The sequence below is a fragment of the Gopherus flavomarginatus genome, chromosome 2 (genome assembly GCF_025201925.1).
Source record: "Gopherus flavomarginatus isolate rGopFla2 chromosome 2, rGopFla2.mat.asm, whole genome shotgun sequence".
In the NCBI taxonomy this organism is placed as follows: Eukaryota; Metazoa; Chordata; order Testudines; family Testudinidae; genus Gopherus; species Gopherus flavomarginatus.
The window spans coordinates 138,719,505-138,743,563 of record NC_066618.1 but is presented as its reverse complement, the minus strand read 5'-3'; positions in this window follow the sequence as shown (position 1 = coordinate 138,743,563).

Below are 24,059 nucleotides of genomic sequence, written 5' to 3'. Positions count from 1 at the left end.
TCACTTCTTTGGATGCACCTCCTGTTGTCACCAGCTATCATCTGACCACTTCAGAATAACTTTGCACTGTGCTTTTTTGACCTTTACAGGTGAACAAGGAACATGTTCTGAGAGCAGCCTCCTGGTCAGCTGAGCACACCTGGGTCCTGATAAATGTGTGGTCAGAGGTCATCATCCTCCATGATTTCCCCTGTAGTACCAGGAACTTATACCTGTATTGAGAATTTTTGGAGAGGCTGGAGCAGGATATTCACCAGAATCTGGCCCAGTCCCAGGAGTGGATAAGGCATCTGAGGATCTGGTACTAGAGGGCAAAAAACTCTAGCAATCATTCTGGGAGGAGTCCTCCAACATGCTCATTTTCCAAGGAGTTTGACTAGGTGCTCTGCAAGGCTCCCATACAAACCCTGAGGTGACTCGCAACCCCCTCTTCAACCCAACTGGCCTCATCATCTGACCGGATGCTGATGAAGACAGGGCAGGAAAGCAACAAGGACCTTGGAAGAGGAGATCTCTGAAGACCTGGAGGAGGAGCATATTTTTCTCCTGATGAGCCAGAGGAGGACCCTGAGACTCAGCAGGAACCAGAACCCAAGGCTGTTAAGTTAAACCCCTGCACTACCTGCTACAAGCCCTCCCTCTTTCTCTGGGGCTGCATGCAGCACTTGAAGGACACCCTCTTTCCACACAGCACCTCCAAATGATCCCCAAGCAAGACCCAACAGCAAATACCATGAACCACTATAAAGCTTTTGGCAAAAGCTGTGGAACAGATTAGCAACAAACTATCATAAGTACCTCTGGGTCTGTGAGTTCAAAAGCCAACAGCCTGACAGTGAGAGGGAGTAGATAGGTGTGGTTTGAGCACAGAACATTTGTACAAGATTAATGGCTCTTCAAAGTTACAGCTGTTTTCTGTTCCTATCAAGATCACAAACTTTCACTACAGTAACCTCCCCCATTTACAAACTGGAGCCACACAAAGAAGACCTGGTTATGTACAGGAAAAAGATGGGGAACCTGTGCCTCTCCAAGGAATGTCAGAGTATTTCTCATAGTACAAATGTTGACAAGCATTCCTAGTCCCTGGTGTATGCATCTCCCCACTTGAAGACATGCTGGACAAGCCGGGAGAAAGGGTATTGGGTTAGGGATCTGCTCTCGTTGCATCACAAATACCACAGGGTGTCCCTTTGCAGTGGAGAGGTGATTGGCTTGTGGTGTTGATCAGAAAATTCCTGGAACAAAGTACAATTGTGGTAGCAGCAAAGAATCCTGTGGCACCTTATAGACTAACAGACGTTTTGGAGCATGAGCTTTCGTGGGTGAATACCCACTTCGTCATATGCATGTAGTGGAAATTACCAGGGGTAGGTATATATATACATGCAGGCAAGCTAGAGATAATGAGGTAGTTCAATCAGGGAGGATGAGGCCCTGTTCTAGCAGTTGAGGTGTGAAAACCAAGGGGGGAGAAACTGGTTTTGTAATTGGCAAGCCATTCACAGTCTTTGTTTAATCCTGAGCTGATGGTGTCAAATTTGCAGATGAACTGAAGCTCAGCAGTTTCTCTTTGAAGTCTGGTCCTGAAGTTTTTTTGCTGCAGGATGGCCACCTTAAGGTCTGCTATAGTGTGGCCAGGGAGGTTGAAGTGTTCTCCTACAGGTTTTTGTATATTGCCATTCCTAATATCTGATTTGTGTCCATTTATCCTTTTTCGTAGCGACTGTCCAGTTTGGCCGATGTACATAGCAGAGGGGCATTGCTGGTATATGATAGCGTATATTACATTGGTGGAGGTGCAGGTGAATGAACCGGTGATGGTGTGGCTGATCTGGTTAGGTCCTGTGATGGTGTCGCTGGTGTAGATATGTGGGCAGAGTTGGCATCGAGGTTTGTTGCATTGATTGGTTCCTGAGCTAGAGTTACTATGGTGCAGTGTGCAGTTGCTGGTGAGAATATGTTTCAGGTTGGCAGGTTGCCTGTGGGCAAGGACTGACCTGCCACCCAAGGCCTGTGAAAGTGTGAGATCATTGTCCAGGATGGGTTGTAGATCCCTGATGATGCGTTGGAGAGGTTTTAGCTGGGGACTGTATGTGATGGCCAGTGGAGTCCTGTCGGTTTCTTTCTTGGGTTTGTCTTGCAGTAGGAGGCTTCTGGGTACACGTCTGGCTTTGTTGATCTGTTTCCTTATTTCCTTGTGCGGGTATTGTAGTTTTGAGAATGCTTGGTGGAGATTTTGTAGGTGTTGGTCTCTGTCTGAGGGGTTAGAGCAGATGCGGTTGTACCTCAGTGCTTGGCTGTAGACAATGGATCATGTGATGTGCCCGGGATGGAAGCTGGAGGCATGAAGGTAGGAATAGTGGTCCATAGGTTTGCCCTGCCGTGCCACCACCACCAACATGATACAGTTCTGCGGCGATCTGGAAGCCTACTTTCGCCGTCTCCGACTCAAAGAATACTTTCAGGACAACACTGAACAGCACATTGATACACAGGTACCCTCCCACCAACAGCACAAGAAGAAGAACTCCACATGGACTCCTCCTGGGGGTCGAAATGATAGTCTGGACCTCTACATTGAATGCTTCTGCCGACGTGCACAGGCAGAAATTGTGGAAAAACAACATCGCTTGCCTCATAACCCAAGTCGTACAGAACGCAATGCCATCCATAGCCTCAGAAACCACCCAGACATTATCATTAAAGAGGCTGATAAAGGAGGTGCTGTTGGCATCATGAACAGGTCTGACTACCAAAAGGAGGCTGCCAGACAACTCTCCAACACCAAATTCTACAGGCCACTTCCCTCAGATCCCACTGAGGAATACACTAAGAAACTGCAACATCTACTCAGGACACTCCCTACACTAACACCGGAACAAATCAACATACCCTTAGAGCCCCGACCAGGGTTATTCTATCTACTACCCAAGATCCACAAACCCGGAAATCCTGGACGCCCCATCATCTCGGGCATTGGCACTCTCACTGAAGGACTGTCTGGATATGTGGACTCTCTACTCAGACCCTATGCCACCAGCACTCCCAGCTATCTCCGTGACACCACTGATTTCCTGAGGAAACTACAAAGCATTGGTGACCTTCCAGAAAACACCATCCTAGCCACCATGGATGTAGAGGCTCTCTACACGAACATCCCACACACAGATGGAATACAAGCTGTCAGGAACACTATCCCTGATGATGCCACAGCACAACTGGCTGCTGAGATCTGTGCCTTTATCCTTACACACAACTATTTCAAATTTGATGACAATATATAACTCCAGATCAGTGGCACCGCTATGAGCACCCGCATGGCCCCACAATATGCCAATATTTTTATGGCCGACCTGGAACAACGCTTCCTCAGCTCTCGTCCACTCACGCCCCTTCTCTAACGATGCTACATTGATGACATCTTCATCATCTGGACCCATGGGAAGGAGTCGCTGGAAAAATTCCACCACTATTTCAACAGCTTCCACCTCACCATCAACCTCAGCCTGGACCAGTCTACACAGGAGGTCCACTTCCTAGACACCACAGTGCAAATAAGTGATGGTTACATTATCACCACCCTATACCAAAAACCTACGGACCGCTATGCCTACCTTCATGCCTCCAGCTTCCATCCCGGGCACATCACATGATCCATTGTCTACAGCCAAGCACTGAGGTACAACCGCATCTGCTCTAACCCCTCAGACAGAGACCAACATCTACAAAATCTCCACCAAGCATTCTCAAAACTACAATACCCGCACAAGGAAATAAGGAAACAGATCAACAGAGCCAGACGTGTACCCAGAAGCCTCCTACTGCAAGACAAACCCAAGAAAGAAACCAACAGGACTCCACTGGCCATCACATACAGTCCCCAGCTAAAACCTCTCCAACGCATCATCAGGGATCTACAACCCATCCTGGACAATGATCCCACACTTTCACAGGCCTTGGGTGGCAGGTCAGTCCTTGCCCACAGGCAACCTGCCAACCTGAAACATATTCTCACCAGCAACTGCACATTGCACCATAGTAACTCTAGCTCAGGAACCAATCAATGCAACAAACCTCGATGCCAACTCTGCCCATATATCTACACCAGCGACACCATCACAGGACCTAACCAGATCAGCCACACCATCACCGGTTCATTCACCTGCACCTCCACCAATGTAATATACGCTATAATATGCCAGCAATGCCCTTCTGCTATGTACATTGGCCAAACTGGACAGTCGCTACAAAAAAGGATAAATGGACACAAATCAGATATTTGGAATGGCAATATACAAAAACCTGTAGGAGAACACTTCAACCTCCCTGGCCACACTATAGCAGACCTTAAGGTGGCCATCTTGCAGCAAAAAAACTTCAGGTCCAGACTTCAAAGAGAAACTGCTGAGCTTCAGTTCATCTGCAAATTTGACATCATCAGCTCAGGATTAAACAAAGACTGTGAATGGCTTGCCAATTACAAAACCAGTTTCTCCCCCCTTGGTTTTCACACCTCAACTGCTAGAACAGGGCCTCATCCTCCCTGATGGAACTACCTCATTATCTCTAGCTTGCCTGCATATATATATACCTGCCCCTGGAAATTTCCACTACATGCATCTGACGAAGTGGGTATTCACCCACGAAAGCTCATGCTCCAAAACGTCTGTTAGTCTATAAGGTGCCACAGAATTCTTTGCTGCTTTTACAGATCCAGACTAACACGGCTACCCCTCTGATACAATTGTGGTGTGTCTCTCCCTGTTCCTTTTTCTGCTCTTCGCTGAACACAGGAGCCTAATTTCCTGATGCTGCGGGGGTGATTTGGGGATATGTGAGCATTTGCAGTGGTTCGCTTTGCTCCCTACATGAAACCTCATTTGTTAGCTTAGAATATAGTCTATTTCCATTTGAATTGCCCCAGTCCCATAAGCATATGTCTGCAAACTTCTGGTGCAGCAGAAACTCCAGCTGATTCTAAAGGGTGAGAGACAGTGCAAATGTGCCACCTTCATAGCCCACCAAGCCCTTTCATTCAGTGATATGCAGATGGGTAACAAACAGTACAAATATATCTCTGGTGTAGATTGTTGGATTCCTACCACAGGATTGCAATGCTACATTTGGTTCCCACCTGCTGATCTAACCACTGCTAGTTCCAGGAACTGGCACCTCTGTCAGCTCCTCCTCCTCTTCCATCTGAACCCTGGGAGTTACTGAGGCATAGAACCCAAACTTAGTGATGTGAGGGGTGCCTGCAGGATCCTGGACACAATCCTTGACACTGAGAACCCCTTTTTGGGGGAGCCCTGTGAACAAGCAGGAGGGGAAAGATGAGCCTAAGGTTATGTCTACAATATAGCTTATGTCAGCATAATTTTTGTCACTCAGGGGTGTGAAGAAACCACCTCCTGAGTAACATAAGTGACACCAATGTAAGGGCTGGTGTGGAAAGCTCTATATCGGTGAGAGAGCTTCTCCTGCCAACATAACTACCACCTCCCACGGAGATGGTTTTATAATGCCAGCAAGAGAGCTCTCCCTTGTTGGCATAGAGTGTCTTCATCAGATGCACTGCAGCAGTGTGACCATGCTGCTGCACTGCTGTAAGCATAGACAAGCCCTGAGTCTGTGCCTGAATGCCAGCATGTGTCTGACCCCCAGACCATGAACATGATACATCCCAGTTTGTCTTCCTGCTTTGAACCATGGGGGTACTCATGATTAACAGCTAGTTAGTGCTCTTATCTCTGCACACAATCACAGTCAAAGGAAACCAGTTGTGAAAACCCATCTAAACTCTCTTCATCAACTGCTCTCAAGTTTTTTCAAACATTCAGTAATCCTCCTGAACTGTGGTCTGGCTAACAGTTGTGAGACTTAACATGAAATAAAAGAACAATAAGAGTAATTTCTGGGCAGACATTCTCAACAAATCATTACCTAAACTGGCTAATGACTTTTGCAGGAGGGTAATAAAACTGTGCATTGAAACATGAGTGAGTGGGAATGCTTCCTCTTATGTTTTTACTAGGGCTGTCAAGCAATTAAAAAAATAATCATGATTAATTGCACTGTTAATAATAGAATAACATTTATTTAAATATTTTGGATGTTTTCTATATTTTCAAATATATTGATTTCAGTTACAACACAGAATACAAAGTGTACAGTGCTCACTTTATGAATATTTTTTATTATAAGTATTTTCACTGTAAAAAATATTTTTCAATTCCCCTAATACAAATACTGTACTGTAATCTCTTTATCATGCAAATTGAACTTATAAATATAGAATTATGTACAAAAAAACTGCATTCAAAAATAAAACAATTTTAGAGCCACTCAGTCCTACTGCTTGTTCAGCCAATCAATCAGACAAACAAGTTTGTTTACATTTTCAGGAGACAATGTAGCCCACTTCTTGTTTACAATGTCACCTGAAAGTGAAAACAGGCATTCACATGGTACTGCTGTAGCTGGCATCACAAGATATGAACATGCCATATGTGCTAAAGATTCATATACTCCTTCTTGTTTCAACCACCATTCCAAAGGACATGTGTCCATGCTGATGATGGGTTCCACTCGATAACAATCCAAAGCAGTGTGGACCAATGCATGTTCATTTTCATTATCTGAGTCAGATGCCAGCAGCAGAAGGTTGATTTTCTTTTTGGTGGTTTGGGTTCTGTAGTTTCCATGTCAGAGTGTTGCTCTTTTAAGACTTCTGAAAGCATGTTCCACACCATGTCCCAACCAGATTTTGGAAGGCACTTCAGAGAGGGAGAGTATTCCTGGCTTTCTTTTGTAACTTTAAAGTTTTGCCCAGAGGGAAACCCTCTGTGTTTTGAATGATTGCCTGTGAGCTTATCTTCCATTCTAATGTTACAGAGATACTCCTTTCACCTTTTTTCTTTAATTAAAATTCTTCTTTTAAGAACCTGGTTGATTTTTCATTGTTTTAAGATCCAAGGGTTTGAGTCTGTGTTCACCTGTACCAATTGGTGAAGATATATTCTCAAGCCTCTCCAGGAAAGGGGGATTGTTCTCAAGGCTGCCCAGGAAAAGGGGTGTAGAAGCTTGGGGGGGATATTTGGGGAAGGTAGGGCTCCAAGTGGCCCACCCTAAATGTTTGTTATGGCAGTTTTCAGTAGTTGAGGGTCTGCCTAATAGTTCAGTTTTAAAATAAATTTCTAAATATGTTTTGAAATAACTTTTATTCCAGTAACATAAAAACCATGCAGTCTTTGCACTCTCCAGCTGTTGTTAGCTTTGTGACTAGTAGAAAAATGATTTAGAATATTTACACTTTGTTAAGAATACACTATTGTCATTCTATATATGGAAAGATCTGTCTACAGGACCCTATTTACTATCATCTTCTTGAACTTCAGATAATATCGCTCATTGGTAATGAACTCAGTGCTATTGTTTATCTTTTCCAGCACTTCAATAATTTATAAATGAACCAGAAATTTAAAAATCAGTTTATGAGTCTGATTTATTTTAAATATCACAAAATATCTGTGTTCTGTACAGGCTGACACCTTGTTCTGCAAATGTCTTTTTCAGAAGCTTAAAGGTAATCTGAAGGACACTGCATAAACCGTGCAGAATGACAGTGAAACCTGACATGAAATTATAGCCTTCACTAAACTTTTATGCTTCACCTGTGCTCAGAATTCACAGGATTTACATAGAAGAAAATGTACAGTGCATCAAGTTCATTTAAATTTTGCAGGTTTACTACTCACTGAAATTCACCGCTATTACCCAATGCCTCCCACTAATCTCAGTACTGCCACTAGGGTGTCTTAGTATTCAACCAGGTTTTAAGGGTAGGGAAGAAAGTCTACAAGCAAGGGAAAAAAATATAATTCTTAGAACATAACTCAGATTTATGTGAAAAATATCACAATCCATTGTGCACAAGGTGTGTTATTTAGTTGCATAATTGACAATAGTGCAATAATGCAGGATAAATTAACGTAGATATAATTTTGAACAGGAATATTGTTATTTTGTATTAATTAATGCTTATTGTAAAGTGCTATTTGTAATTGAATAATTGTGTTAATAATTTACAGTATAAAAAAGCCTGTAAAGGAGTGGATATTAAATAATTTCCATGTAATGCCTTTCACAGAAGGATATTTTTTTCTTCTATTCTTATTTCCAATCATGCTGCACAAAGGCCAGGATATGTAACCAAATTTTAAAATGGATTCTATCAAGATAGCAAATGACCCATCACTTGTCTTAATCCGCACTGGTGCACTTTGCACTATAAATCAATAATTCAGTTTGGGAAGATCAAAGCGACTGAATATGGTCTATTTATAGTATCACACACAAAATCAGACTGTTTAATTGCAAGAGCAGTGGCTCTCGACTCGCCTGCTGTTCAATAACTACTGTACAATACAATACAATAAATCAGTTCTTTTCCCACAGAGCAATTTACCTCAGTGGCAAAAAGCAGGCTAAAATTTCAAGGGTGAGAGTGAGGAGAAGAGTATAAAAAGGTATTCTTTTCAGCTGAAGAGTTAGAGGTGGCTGTGGCTTCTTATGCGGAGCTGTAAGCAAGCAATGGCACTGTCACTCCAACTCCAACTGATTCTATGTCAAATAAAAAAGGAGAGAGGAAATGAGAGATGTCAAGGCAAGAATCTGAATGTAATGAAGGTTTAGAATTTTAGGCTGAATAGCAGGGGTTCATCTCTGCATCTTTTTTTTTTTAAGTGAAATATGGAAGGTAAGTAACACTGTAATAATGTGATATTCATCTTCTTTTCCCCATTGCTCAACTTCTTTCTCCCCTTCAAACCCTAAGTCAGATGATTTGCATTTTTTGCATATTGCTGTTTACCACTTTCCAAACCCTTTAATTATTTTGTTCCTTTTCTTAAAGTAGATGTAGTGTTCCTGAAGGGCTCTGGAATAACAGCTCTGTGGAAATCATATATGTGTCCACATAGCGAGTGCAGTGTGAGCAGTTACAGTGCAACCTCTCCCATGCTGCGCCATCAATGCACCTCATTCTAGTCTAGAGAGACCACCTTGAGGGTTGAAAGAGTAGTTGCTTCTCTGTTCTTATTCACTCACTGGCCTTTCTGCTGAGATTACAAACAAAGGTGCCAATTAGTCATAATTGGGACACTGGACACCTGTCTGCTAGGAACTAGACTGAAACCACCAACAGCTGTCAGTGTAATCAGGGCCAGACTTGAATTGGTGACCTACGGGTGGGAAGTTTTTTATGCTATAGAGTTATTTTATACTCTGCTCTCCTTAAAGCATAATGTTGTGCCTCTTAACAGCCATAACTATTGCTTCTGGATAAATAGATTTGATCTGCCCTTTTAATCTCTGTTTGAATTGTTTCATTGCCACCTAACAGATCAAAATTCTTAGCATAATACACCCTGTGGCCTTCATAGACTTTACAGCACAGCAGGGGTGAAACTTAGATCCTTCTGCTTTTCAAAGCACAGAAGCCTTATTACCTCAGCTAAATGTGACTCTCCTCTAGGGGCAACAGTAATTAGGGGTTATGACTAAGATTTGATTCCATCATGGAGGTCACATATTCCTTGACTTCTTCTGGGGCAGGACTGGAGCAGCTGTCAGCCCTGAGGCTGCTGGAGCAGTGGCTGCTGGAACAACTGAACAGCACTGGGGCTGTTCCTACACCCTTAATGCCCTCATGACCTCCTCATAAAAGGCAGATTGGACCCAACATTCCCTCAATTCCCTTCTATAACCCATCTGCCCTTTCTCCGCAAACTGTGCCACTGTTGGAGCATAAGCTTTTGTGAGTGAATACCCACTTGGTCAGATGTCTGACGAAGTGGGTATTCACCCACAAAAGCTTGTGCTCCAATACTTTTGTTAGTCTATAAGGTGCCACAGGACTCTCTCACTTTTTACAGATCCAGACTAACATGGCTATCCCTCTGATATGTGCCACTGTTACTTAGGTAGGATTGTTGATAAATTGTATTTCTGACAGTTTGATCACACTTTGATTTGTTATGATATATATTTAAGAGACCAAATAAACAATATGCCTCTTGGTGCACCCACACATCCCCCACCTCAATATTCCATGGCCCTGTTGGACACCCAGCCATACTTCAAAAAGCCCACATCATGCACTGTCTCCAGCACTGGCTCACCCTCTTGAATAAGCCAGTTGGTGCTGTCTCAGATGCTGAGGAAGCAAGGGAGGAAGAGCATTAGCTGCAAGAGAAGAAAAATGGATCCCTGCTGAAATCTCCTCATTCTCACTAGAGGAGGTAGTGGCACCTTCCACACCAGCCTTAGTGAATGAGTTCAAGGTGTTTCAGAACCTTATGAGGCACATGGTGGACACTTTGGATATTCCCATGGAGGTAGTTCAAGAGAAACAACATAAACTATTGGAAAACCTTACATGCTTCTCCTCTGGGTAAGCATGCCATAAATGAGAAACTACTGAAGCTCATGAAGGACATGGCACGAACCAACATCTATTTCAGCCATGTCAAAATTTGTCTCAGTTTGTAGACAAGCTCCCTAAGGAACATCAAGAGGAGATTGATCATTATGGCAGAGGGATAGCTGATTGTTTTCACTTCCTTATAGGCTGCATTGGATATATATATATATGTGTGATATCACTGGAAGTATTATAGCTGCTGAATATCATTGAGGAGAATGTCATGGCTTTGGTCCTCAGGGATTCCCATGGAGATCCAAGCAACAATTGAGGATCTCTCATTTGAGGACAATGAAATTTTTAACACTGGAATGGGTCAGCCCTCCCATTCCTTAAGACTCAAAGGCAACTCTTTGCTTTTTGGGCCTTTACATTCCATTGCATGGAAAAAGCAATTTCACCAGTAGCCATCCTAAATACAGAACTTCTCTGCCAAATATTATCATCAGCCACAGAGGATCTCAGAACCACGGACGAAGTGATAGACATTCTATCATAGAGGAGCCTCTGCCATTGCCTCTACTGTCCCAAAGCCTGGGGCTTCCAAAAGGCAGCAGACTTGATGTCAACATCAAGATCATGGTAGAACCTCCACAGGATTTTTTTCCATTCTGGCCCACCTCTCGCCCTTTGACAAGTACCTCTTTTTTATTTTTGGGAAGCTTCGGCTAGGATTACCTCCAACTGGTGTGTCCTGGGGAATGTAGACAAGGGGTATTCTATTCACTTCCAGTGTCTTCACATCCCTTCCTGTGGTGTACTGAGCACTGTGTTGGAATTGCAAGCTATCACGTTAAGTGTATATGCACAAAGGGGGAGAGGTACTTTCCTACTTATGCTTGTGGGCTAAGGAGCTTTGTAGGAAAGCATGCAATCAGAGTCAGATGGAAAAAGATATCTTAAAGCAAGGTGGGGTGAGTTGTGACTGCCTGCCTGTTCTCTCTCTCTCTCTCTTTCTGGGTTCTTCTGTGTAATCAGTCTGAATTCTAAGAAATAAAGTAGTGCTATGTTGCAATCTCCCAGCAAGAGTATTTGTTTTTAAATCACACCAGTGGTTCTGCATCTTCCTGGCCTGCACAACACCTTTGCAGATCAGATCAGCAGGCAATTCTCAGACAACCAGGAGAAAAGTCTCAGACTCAGTCCTACAGAACATTTTTTGCAAGTGGGGGTTTCCAGATATGGATCTTTTTGCCACAGACTAGAAAAACAAATGTCAGATATTTTTGCAAGGCCAGTCTTCCTGACAATGCCTTTCTCATCCCTTGGATCCTGGGACTGATGGGGACCAGCAGACAGACCTATGATACTTAGACTCATAGACTTTAAGGCCAGAAGGGTCTTGATCATCTAATCTGACCTCCTGCACATTACAAGCCTCAGAAGAGTCACCCATCCACTCCTCTCATAGACCCATAACCTCTGGCTCAGTTACTGAAGTTGTCAAATATTGATTTAAAAACTTCAAGTTACAGAGAATTCAGCATTTTCTCTAATTCAAACCAGTAAGTGATCCATGCCCCCACACTACAGAGAAAGGCAAAGAACCCCCTCCCCCCAAAAACCCCAAGGTCAATGCTAATTTGATCTTGGGAGGGGAGAGGGAGGGAATCCTTCCTGATCCCAAATATGGCAATCGGTTAGACTCTGAGCATGTGGGTAGGATTCACCAGCCAGACACCTGGGAAATAATTCTCTGCAGTACTCAATCCCTCCCCATCTAGAGTCCCACATATGGTCATTGGAGATATTTGCTAATAGCAGTCGTTTATGGCCTATATGCCATTGTAAGCAATCTCATCATACCAACCCCTCCATAAACTTATCAAGCTAAGTCTTAAAACAGTTAGGTTTGTTTGCCCCCACTACTCCCTTTGGAATAATGTTCTAGAACTTCACTCTTCTGATTACTAGAAATCTTCATCTAATTTCAAGCCTAAACTTAATGAGGTCCAAAATATATCCATTTGTTTTTGTGCCAACATTGGCTCTTAACTTGAATAACTCCTCTTCCTCCCTGGTTTTTAGCCCTCTGATATATGTATAGAGAGAAATCATGCTTATTTTCTAGGCTAAATAAGTCAAGTTCCTTGCATCTCTTCTTGTAAGGTAGATTTTCCATTCTTCTGCTCATTTTAGTAGTCCTTCTCTGCACCTGTTCCAGATTGAATTAATCTTTCTTAAGCATTGGTGACCAGAATTGCACACCACATTCCAAATGAGGTCTCACCAGTGCCTTGTACAATTGTAATAGCACTTCCCTAGCTCTACTAGAAATACCTTGCCTGATGCATCCTAGAATTGCATTAGCCTTGTTCAGAGCTGCATCACATTGGCAGCTCATAGTCATTCTGTAATCAACCAATACTACAAGGTCTTTTTCCTCCTCTGTCCCTTCCAACTGACATCTCTAACTTACAGCAAAAATTCTTCTTGTTAGTCCCTAGGTGCATAACCTTTTTCTTTGCACTATTTTATTTCTTCCCATTTCAATAACTTCAGTTTTCAAGGCCATCCAAATCTTTCTGTATGATATTTCAGTCCTATGTACTAGCAATACCTCCGAACTTTGTGTCATCTGCAAATTTTATAATAGCACTACCATTTTTGTGCCAAGATCAGTAATGAAATGTTAAATATGATTGATCCGAAGACTGATCCTTGAGGAACTTCCAGGGCTGACACTTCCATTTAGGCGACCTAGGCGGTCACCTAGGGCACCAGGATTTGGGAGGGCAGCATTTTGCTGCCTGCGGCAGCAATTCAGCAACAGGGGGTCCTTCTGCGCTCCGGGTCATCGTCGTCAATTCTGCCGAAGTGCCCCGAAGACCGGGAGCATGGAAGGACCCCTGCCTAGGGCGCCAAAAACCCTGGCGCCGCTCCTGGTAACTTCACTGGTAACCTCCCTCCAGCCTGACAGTTAATCTTTCAGCATGATCCATTGTAGTCTCCTCTTTAACCAGTTTCTTACCCATCTTTCAATTCTTGTATTAATCCTTATCTTCTCCAAGTTAACTAATAATTTCCCATGTGGAACTGTATCATTGTTTTACTGAAATCCAGGTAGATTAGATCTATTGCATTTCCTTTATCAAGAAAATTGGTTATCAAAAGAAAGAGATCCGGTTGGTCTGACATGATCTACCTTTTGTAAAAGCATGTTTTACTTTATAACAATCATCGTTTACCTCTATGTCCATAACTAATCCCTCTTTCAAAATTTGTTCTAAAATCTTGCAAACAGTTGAGGTCAAACTAATGGGCATGTAGTATCTTGTAGCACTCTCCCCTCCGCACCTTCTTAAATATAGGTACTATATTGCAATTCTCCAGTCATAGGATATGACTCGCAAGTTTAAAGTTTCATTAAAAATCCTTGAAGCTGGATTTGCAATTTCATGTGTCAGTTCCTTTAATATTCTTGTATTGAGATTATCTGGGGCCCCTTATTTGGTCCCATTAAGTTATTTGAATTTGGCTTCCACCTTGGATCTGGTAATTCTTACTTACATATCCTTGTTCCCATTAGCCACCCTATCACTACCTCCAAAGTCCTCATTACCCTTATTAAAAACTGAGGCAAAATATTTTTTTTAGGTGTTGGTCCAGACCTAAATTATCTTTTATCTCCACCCCAGCCTCAGTGTTTAATGGTCCCACTCCTTGTTTTCTTTTTATTATATGGCTAAAGAACCTTTTACTATTTGTTTTAATTTACTTTTGAGATCCAACTCTGCTCAACTCTTGGCAGTTCTCACTTTATCCATATACTTTCTGACCTCCAAGAAGTAGCTTTCCTTGCTGATCCATCCCTTCTTGTAGTCCATCTACTTAACCTGTTTGAGATGCTTGAGCTGCAATCCTTTCCTACAGTTTTTCCCCTTGCTTAGGATGCAGTCTTCAGATTCTGCAACTTTGACTTAAAATAATCCCAAGCCTCCTCATTCTTCAGTTCAGACCACTTCCCTAACTAACTCCTCAATTTTTTTAAAGTTTGCCCTTTTCAAATTAAGGACCCTAGTTGCAGACCTGTTTTTGTTTATCCTTCCAATTAGTTTAAGCTGAATGATCACTTGAACCAAGATTGTCCTCTATAGCTAGTTCTTCTATGAGGTTTTCGCTGCTTACCAACACTAAATCTAAAATGGCATCATCTCTTGTTGGTTCATGACTATTTGGTGAAGAAATCTGTTGGATATCATAGCCAGGAATATCTAAGACCTACTATTATTAGTAGCACTTGTCCTCAATCTATATCTGGAAAATTAAAGTCTTCCATAACCACATAATTCCCAGTATTATTTAGTTCATTAAAAATATTAAAGAGGTCTCTATCAATATCTAAATCAGATCCTGGGGATCTGTAGCAGACTCCGAAGCAATATCTCAGTGGAGCCTGTGTTACCTTTCTTCTCCAAAGTGATTGTGACCCAAACAGATTCTGTTTTATTAATTCCATCACTTCTAATTTCTTTACAGTTTACGTCATTAACATACTGTGCTATTTCAGCACCTTTACCTTTATTTATCTTTTCAGAACAGCATGTACCCTTCAATATCTGTATTCCAGTCATTGCTACTATTCCGTTAGTCCTATGATATCTTCCTACACCAGTATTTCTAGTTCTTCCGTTTTCTAACCCAGGCTCCTTGCATTGGGATACAGACATCTTAGTTGTTTCGGCCGGACTTCACCCAGTCTCCTCACTCAGTTATGTACATTCATTTTACTGCCAGTAGCACCTACCTGACTGTTACAATCAGTAGTACTGGCACTCTCTCTTGTTGTCCATTCTCCTACCCTTTGTTGTTCCTCTCTCATTGCTATATCCTCTTTTACTTGATTTTTCCCCCACTTAGTATAAGAACCAGATGTGGAGATTACTTGAGCATTTCCCAATAGTCTCCCCTGAATTCCTAGTGAAGGGTTAAAATCCATGTGCATTTTATATAACAACCTGGTGTATGGATTGTGCCAGCTCTTTTCCAGACCCAAAGTCCAGAGTTTGGTCAAGAGACCAGAGGCCTAGCAAATAGTGATTAGCTAAGAGAAAGCTGGAGTAAACAGATAATCTTGTTTTGCTAAAATAGGCCTGGTCAGCAAATTGCCAGGTGTTGGAACTAAGAACTTAGTAATTGTCTCTTATTCAGAGTTGCAAACTGAACAAAGAATCCCTGTTCCTATTGTGTTAGTCTCTTCTGTAGGGAGACGTTCTTCCCACAGATCCAACCTTGAGTTTATGAAAAGTTGGCACATGTCAGTATAAGATATGGCATCCTTCCACCTCCTTTCCCAGGGATCTACTAAGATAAACTTTTCAGGCTGAGATTCAGAACATTCTGCTCCAACGCATGAAACCCTCAACTGGGCTGACTTACAAAGATAAATGGAAAAGTTGTTTTATTTGGGCATCTCAGCACCAGCCTTCTCCTAACCCTGAAACAATCTGGAGTAATAGCTGCACATCTCTCTGCTTTCCAGGACCACTCTGTATCTTTCCCATCCTACAGTGTCAAGATTCGTCAATAGGTTCCTACATGTGTCTCCTCCAGTATGGGAGCCCTCTCCCTCTTGGAACCTCAATATAGTAGTAACAAGATTGATGGGTTCCACGCTTTAGCCGTTAGCAGTCTGTTCCCTATACCACCTGCCAATGAAGACTTCTATTTTATTATCCATTACATCAGCTCAAGGATGGGAGAGATACAGGCTTTCTAGGTATGTCCTCCTTATTTAGTGTTGCATAAGAACAAAATCACTCTTAGGCATCACCCCAAGTTTCAGCCTAAAGTTGGTTCAGGACAATACATTCACCTCTTAGGTTTTCTTTCCCAAGCTTCACTCAAATCCAGGGAAGCTAAACTTCACACATTTGCTGTGGTAAGAGCAGTGTCTTTTCACAATGATAGGACAAAATCATTCAGAAACATGCCCAGACTATTTGTGGTCTTGGCTGATAGAGTTAAGACTTAACACATATTCTCACAGACATTATCTAAGCAGGTCTCCAACTGTATAAAAACATGTTACCAGTTAGCCAGATTAGATCTACCTACTTACATTATAGTTCATTCTACTACAGCTCTGTCAGCCTCTGCTGCTTGCTTGAAAAATGTCCCTATTTCTGAAGTCAGAAAGGGCAGCTACATAGAGCTTGGTCCACACCTTCACAAGACACTGTTTCTTGCTAAAGGCTTCTAGATTGGATGCCTGCTTCAATGGGACAGTCTTTCAGACCTTTTTAAATTAAACTCCAAGTACCAACCTCCAAACAAACAGATAACTGCTTTTTAGTCACCAGGATCAGAATCCACATGGCCAACCACTTGAAGAGAGAACCATTAGTTATAGTACACTAATTGTGATTTTTTTGAGATGTGCTGTTCACAGAGATTCCACAGCTGGCCCTGGTTCCCAGCTGCTGTGGAGTTCTGATCTGCTTGGATTCTGTTTTGGCAAAGGAAAAGAGGGATGGTTGAGCCTGCTCTGCCCTTTATACGTTTGACTAGGGGGTGCACCATGACTTCTGCAGCTCAGGAATGGCCACAATGGACACTACTGGCCAGACGTGTCCAATTTCACATGGATAGGCTCCATATACACCAATGATAGAATTCATTTGAACAATACACCTCAAAGAGTCAGTTACTGTAGAGAAGTAACTGCTCTTTGTCTTCTGTTTGTTTTTCTCATCCTTTTGCTTCTTCCTGTACATCTTATTTCTCTCTTTACATCTTCCTTGTATTTCTTCTCTTTTCTTCCTTTGTGTGCCAGATGGAGAATCTCTTGTTAGCTTGTGAAAGAGATCACTGCACCTGAAATCAATGCAGAAATTCCTCTCGCTGATTGACAAGTCGGCAATGAATCTGAATGAATCTTAAAAAAAGGTAGTTAAGCAAGAAGAGTTAAAACAAAATGAAAATCAACTTCAATCTAAAAACAACTCTACAGATTTCTGAAGCCATCCTATTTAAATAAATTGGTTCTGAAAGGTAGGGATTTATTACAAACATGCCTTTCCCCACTGGTGCATATCCAAAGTGAATTAGCACAAACTTTTTTGTAGCAGCCAATGTTTTCCAATAGCATTTTATATTTTAATCGGTTTGTCAATTTGTCTTACTGTATTTCTCATTCAATGTCATCATTCAATTGATTTCTATTCCAATTTACTTTAATAAAGGTTTTCATACAATTTCCTTTTCTAAATTCAGCTACCATGTACATCCAACAGGGAAGCAGTCAACTTCATGAATATTTTGTCCATTCAGAACTTCAGCACACCTGCAGCAGTTACTTTTAGAATGAATTCTGCATGCTTTGTCTGTTGACACAAAGAGACATTACATGATATAGTGGCATGGTCTGGTGTGAATATAGTATTGCCATGGGTTTGGAGTACCTGCATTACTCATGGCTACCACATTATTTTGTATTCTGTGTATACTACAGTAAAACTATTTTGCTTTCAGATAGAAACCTGGCTTTGCAGGTGATAGAAGCATAAAACAGTAACTCAGGCTACATCTACGCTACACATCACTGGCAGCAGCATGATTGTAGCTACACACAGCAGTGCAAAGCAAGCTATGTCCTCACTGTGGTGTGTAGCTCCATGTGTCAGTGAAAGATGGGCAGTGGGGAAAGGATTCAAGAGCTCCCCACTGCCAGAGCCTTTCCCCACTGCCAGCATCTTTGCTTGATCTGGGGAAAAGCTGCAGCATCAAGGAGCTGGTGGAGCCTTTACCTGCTGCCTCCCTACTGCTGGAGCCTTTCCCTGGATCCTTTCCCCTCAAGCCCCCTTCCCTCCCTCCACAGGTGCTGGGTGAGTAAAAAAAAAATTTTTTAAATTAAAAATGCACCTAAGGCACAGGGCCCTCTTAGGTGCAGGCATGGGGCCCTTTTAGGTGCGGGGCCTGATTCCTGGGAATCAGGGAAATCAGCCTAAAGCTGGCCCTGACAATGTTGATATATAATAAGCTAATAAACCTCACACACTCCAAATTCATACCCCAAGCATATGACACCAGAGTCCGAAGGTCAGAATGGAGTCTCGATGGCCAGTAGAGGTTCAGTCCAATCACAAGATGCGGGGAGCCAGCATTACCATATGTTAATTCAAACAGGGCACTTCATAAAGTCATCAGTTGTCTGGGCCCTTCACCCACAATTTCAAAGGGACAGTTCTGGGCAAATTGCCATAACCCAGGATGTTTGGAAACAGTCCCAGGCAGGTCACTATGACCCAGTATGTTCCTCTTCCCCAGTTCTTGTTTACAACTGCAGTAGAAACATTGCAACAGGTACATGGTCATTGTTATTTCCTTAGCTGGTATTTCTCCATCGTTCTCAAAAACATAACAAAGTTGTTTTGCACAAACAGCTCTTGACCACTTAAAACCTCAAATTCTCACTTTGGTTGTCAACGCGCAACTCAAGTCAAGCATACTTCATCCACACTAGGTCTCAAATGGCCTATAATATATTACACGATATATGTATCCCAGCAGGAGCTGCCAGAGTGCCTTCAACACTGCTATTTATACCCGTGCTGTGGGGTCTGTGTGTATATGTACACTAATATAGCTGGAAAGAAGCAAGTAGTGTATACGTACCTTTAGTTACCTTGCACTATAAGTCTTCGAGGGAGACACTAAACAAATCTAAAAATAATTCATTGTAGTTTGTCTATACCTAAGAAATTCATATAATTAAAGCTAACTATTTCAGTATCTTCCAGAGCTAGAAGTTTGTGCTGTTTGGCATCATCCCTTTTCAACTGTTAAAATAAAAAGCAGTCAAACTCATCCCCCCAAATAAAATTTTAAAAAGCAGTAATAAAAAGGAAAATAAGGTCATTATAGTTCTAGGACCCAATTCTGTAAAAACTTATACATGGGTTGAACTCGAACACAAGTGGTCTTCTTGATTGCAATGCCTCAGAAGAAGCTCCGAGAGTTAGGGCACTCAAAGGATGAAAAGAGGAGTCATTAGAAGGTAAGCACACAAACATACAAACAAACCAAAATCCACAGGTAGCCTAAGCATCTGAATGTTCCACCTCATGTGCATGGGACTGTCCAGAATTGCCACCTCCCGGCACATCACATGCTAGTGTTTATTTTGACTCTCCTGCTGACTTATGTCAATGATATGTATAGTACAATGGATGTGGAGTATTGACTTGGGGACTTGCTTCCTCTAGGGCTGAATGATGCTCAAACTCCTGAATGGAAACATAAGAGAGAAGGAAGTGATTTGTTTATTTAGAAAATGAAGTTTGAGGTTGCATCTCCCACTTAAACTCCCACTGGCATGAGTTTGCACCACAGGATTAAAGCCAGGAGGGTTCCAAAATAAAATATAAAAGCATTGCACCCCTAAGACCCATCCACCACCACCTTAAGCACCATTACCCACTCATGGTAGAGTTTGTGTTAATACATTCTGAGTCTCCATCTGCAAGGGAACCTCCATGAGCAGGAGGAGGGTAATGCAGGAAGACAGACACATGGCTCAGTGGGGTGGATAGACCTAATTGTTGGAACAAACCATTTGATGGTGATTGGAAGCTAAGGCCTTGTGTACATACAGGTTTTGTACCAATTTAACTTATGTTTGGGGGAGTGATTTTATACAGGTAGTTGGGTGGTACAACCTCTTAGTTTGGATACACATATACTGAAATAAAGGTCCTTATGTCAGTATAGCTTATTCCCATAAATATAAGGGTATAGGCCACACAGCTATAAGACACCTTTATACCATACCCCTGTGTCCACACTAGAAGGTTGTACCACTTTAATTATAGCTGTTTCTAAACAGTTACATTTGGTACAAGAACTGTGCATACAGCAGTTCTCGAGGATGTGCCTACACTGCAGATAAAAGCGAGCATCCTACCCTAGACCGACTCAGGCTAGCAGGGCTCAAGCTAGTGCACTAACAATAGCAGTGTGAATATTGCAGTTCTGGGCTAGACACCCCAGCTCAGACCTTGGAGGCTGGGTGGACTAGAGAGCCTGAGTTGTCCCCCAAGCCACAATTTCCATGCTACTATTTTTAGTTCACACTCTGCTAGCACAAATTTGTTTACCCATGTGAGGAGGCTTGCTCCCAGCTGCAGTGTAGACATACCCTAAAACAGCAGATTAGCCTAATATTGTAGGGTCTGATCCAAACCCCAATGAAGTCTATGTAAAGATTCCCATTGATTTCAATAGGCTTTAGACCAGGGCAACTTTGAACTCTGACCTAGGAAAATCATAGCATGTGAGCCAAAATTTTGAGCTACCTGAGTAGCTCAGCCCAATGCTTATTGTTAAAAGAGGACAGTACTGGGAAGTTATTAAAGCCCTGGAAAGCTGCAAGATACAGTATGCTCCATTTTACCTAGCCAGCATGTGCTTTTCTTGGAATAACCACAAGGATTTCTTTCTTTCTTTCTCCTGAACATGTAGCTGATTTTACTGAGAACACAGGTCTGAAGTTGGACACTAACAAAAATAGAGATATTGTTCCTCAAGGGAATAACTAATGATGCCCTTTTTTAAATTTGAGAAATTAAATCCTTCATGAGATTCTTCTGTGTGATGCTTTAAAAAAGCTTTCTCATTCCCTTTAATCTCTCACATGTTTTTAGTCTGCATATCACTGAATGTATATAGTTACACCTTTGGGGTGCAGTAGTTAAATAGCTCATAGACAATTCTTTGCAATGAATGGAAGGTGTCTTTATGTTCTCTGTGTCCTTGTAGAAAAACCTTTCACTTGGATTGTTCTCCGCAAGATCGGTGTATGAAAGTGATCCTTCACAAACACATATATCTCCAGTCTCTGTGGTATCATTTTTCTTCCTTTCTGAACCCTGTGAAGGCACTGCAGCAGCTGTGCAAGGAGGAGCATGGAAGAGAATGGACACATGCAGAGGGAGAAATAGGTGGACAGGGATGGTCGCACATATTGTCCCTGCTTTGGGGACACACACACACACACATTGCCTCGACTCAGGTCACTTATTCCTCATAATCTGGTGTGGTATAATGTATGTCAATAATAATAGCCCAGAACTGTGTAGGTGTTTAATGCTATAAAAGTTGCAAACTACACCCAATCCCTCCCCTAGAAAGTTTACAAACTAAGCAAGATGGACAAATGGAGTGAGATTTTAAAAAGACTGCAACTTTCATGTATGTACTAAATAGAATAGCCAGATTACTGCAGCAAATGTCTAACTGGGAGCTGCTGGGTATTGAGCATTTTCAAAAATCCACTCCTTATTTATGAGCAGAAATGGGAGCTGAGCTGTCTTGAAATTTTAGTGCTAGATGTGGGTGTTGAACTTTTGACAATCTGTCCCCTCACCAACCTCTTAAATAGAACAGCTGGCCTGTATGCAGTATGACACAGTGTGATGTCCAGAGGAGAGGATAACTAGGATTGTTTTGGGGCTATTTTTGTTTGATTGTTTCCCAATTGTTAATTACAGCTCATGTTTAGATCTACTTTTGTTTAATGAATCCTCATTATTTTGCAGATGATATGTGCAGAATTTGTAAGTTTTGTGGCTAAGAAAAAGAGAGAAATTTGCATGTTTATCAGTTCTTATTAAATAGTCCATAGCCTACATTTTGTATGCATAGTACCGGAATTATGTTTTTCATGGTTAGAGGTACTTTTGTTACAATGTGTTTATATAAATTATATGCTATATATAGAAATACTTGATCCTCTGCCTCCTTCCCATCTGTGGTCTGCCTTTTTATTTACCTTTCTCACAAATGGCAAATATGTTCCCACTAAAAGCTGCGATGTGTTTAGCCCTGTGCGGCTGCACAAAGTGGGTGGAATGGCAGAAAAGTTCCCAGGAACTTACACCTCCTTGTGGATTTAAATGGGGCCAGCCATCAGGGTTGAATTAACTCTCCTGTGGGCCTGGAGCTATTAGATTTCATGGGGCCCCAGTATACAAGTTTTTTTCCTAATTTAAAACAAAACGATCACAATTATGGCATCGAGGCTATTAACGCTATACTAAACTTGCCTTTTAATTAACATAAAGCCATTCTGTGGTTACATTTCAGTCTTAAAACATGTAGAATATAGTTAAATTAATTCAAACTAGCCTACTTCTTACCTTAGAACAGCTGTTATATTAGTTTCTTTCTGGGAGGGAGTTTAAGTGCAGGAGGGGACTCCATGATGGGGCAGAGTGTTGGGTGCAGGAGAGGGTGAGGGGTACAGGCTCTGGGAGGGAGTTTGGGTGCAGGAGGGGATTCTGACCTGGGGCAGGGGGTTAGGGTGAAGAAGGGGGTGTAAAGTGCAGGGTCTGGCCAGGAGGCGCTTACCACAGGTGGCTCCCAGCTGGTGGCGCAGTAGGCTGCTGGCACGTCTCTGTGCGCCCCTGGAGGGATGGGGACAGTATATCTCCATGTGCTGCCCATGCCCGCAAGCACCATTCTCGCAGCTCCCATTATTGGTCAATTGGAGCTGCGGGGCGGTGGTGGGGGTGGGGGCAGTGTGTGGAGCCATCTCCCTCCCCTGCAAGGGGCCACAAAGATGTTCAGGTAGCCAGCCGCCTCCAGGAATGGCATGGGGCCATGGCATGCAGGCAGTCTGCTTGAGCCCAGCTGCAACGGGCCTCCCTTAGCCCTGGGCTGCAGCCCCTAAAACTCCTGCATTAATCAAGCCCTGCCAGCCATAATCTCAGTCCTTGCCCCCACCATGGCCACTCCATTGAAATCAATGGAAGGACTTTTGGCCAATTTGACTACAGCTGATAGTGTTGGATACCAAATGGAGTGGGGAAAGGAAGATACAAGCAAAGCCTAGGTTCTAGTACTGTGCTGCACAAGCTGACGGTTGTGTGTGTGTGTGTGTGTGAGAGAGAGAGAGAGAGAGAGAGAGAGAGAGAGGATATGAATGATGCAGGCTTCACCCTGTAAAAGGTACAGCAGATACCACCACTCTGGGTGCTGCTGTGTAGGATCCCCACTTCCTCACTGTTACCACTCACCATCTACCCCAAAGATGGTAGCTTAAAGCCACCACCTACCTCTACGTGTAAAAGGACACTTTTCCTCTTTAAAATGGAAGAAGAAGCCTGAGTTGAACTTGAGAGGGACAGTGCAGACATAACTCAGCTACAGGAAACACTTCAGACAGAATTAGAACATGAAAAGCTAGTTAGATCCTGGATAGGTCAAATCTTTGTTTTTTCTGGCAGATCAAATAGTACAGAGGTAGCTACGCTGGCTCATAAAAAGGACTCACTTGGTTTTAAAGACCTCAATTAAGGAGAAATCAAGCAGAGTGGTAGCAATTCCTGGAAGAGTAGCAGGTTCTGCAATTTCTATTAACATTTATGTGCCTGGTGGGAAGAAAGATGAATTCCTTTTTTAAAAAAGGTGTTTGCTGCAGTACGAGAATTAATCATTGAAAATATAATAATTGAGGCGATCTTATTTGTGTTGTAGAAGGCAGTTTAGGTAGATTAAGCTATAGATCAAAAACTCCTTTCTGCTCCTAAATTTATTTTAAAGGCTATATCTGACCTTGGATTTGTTGAAATAT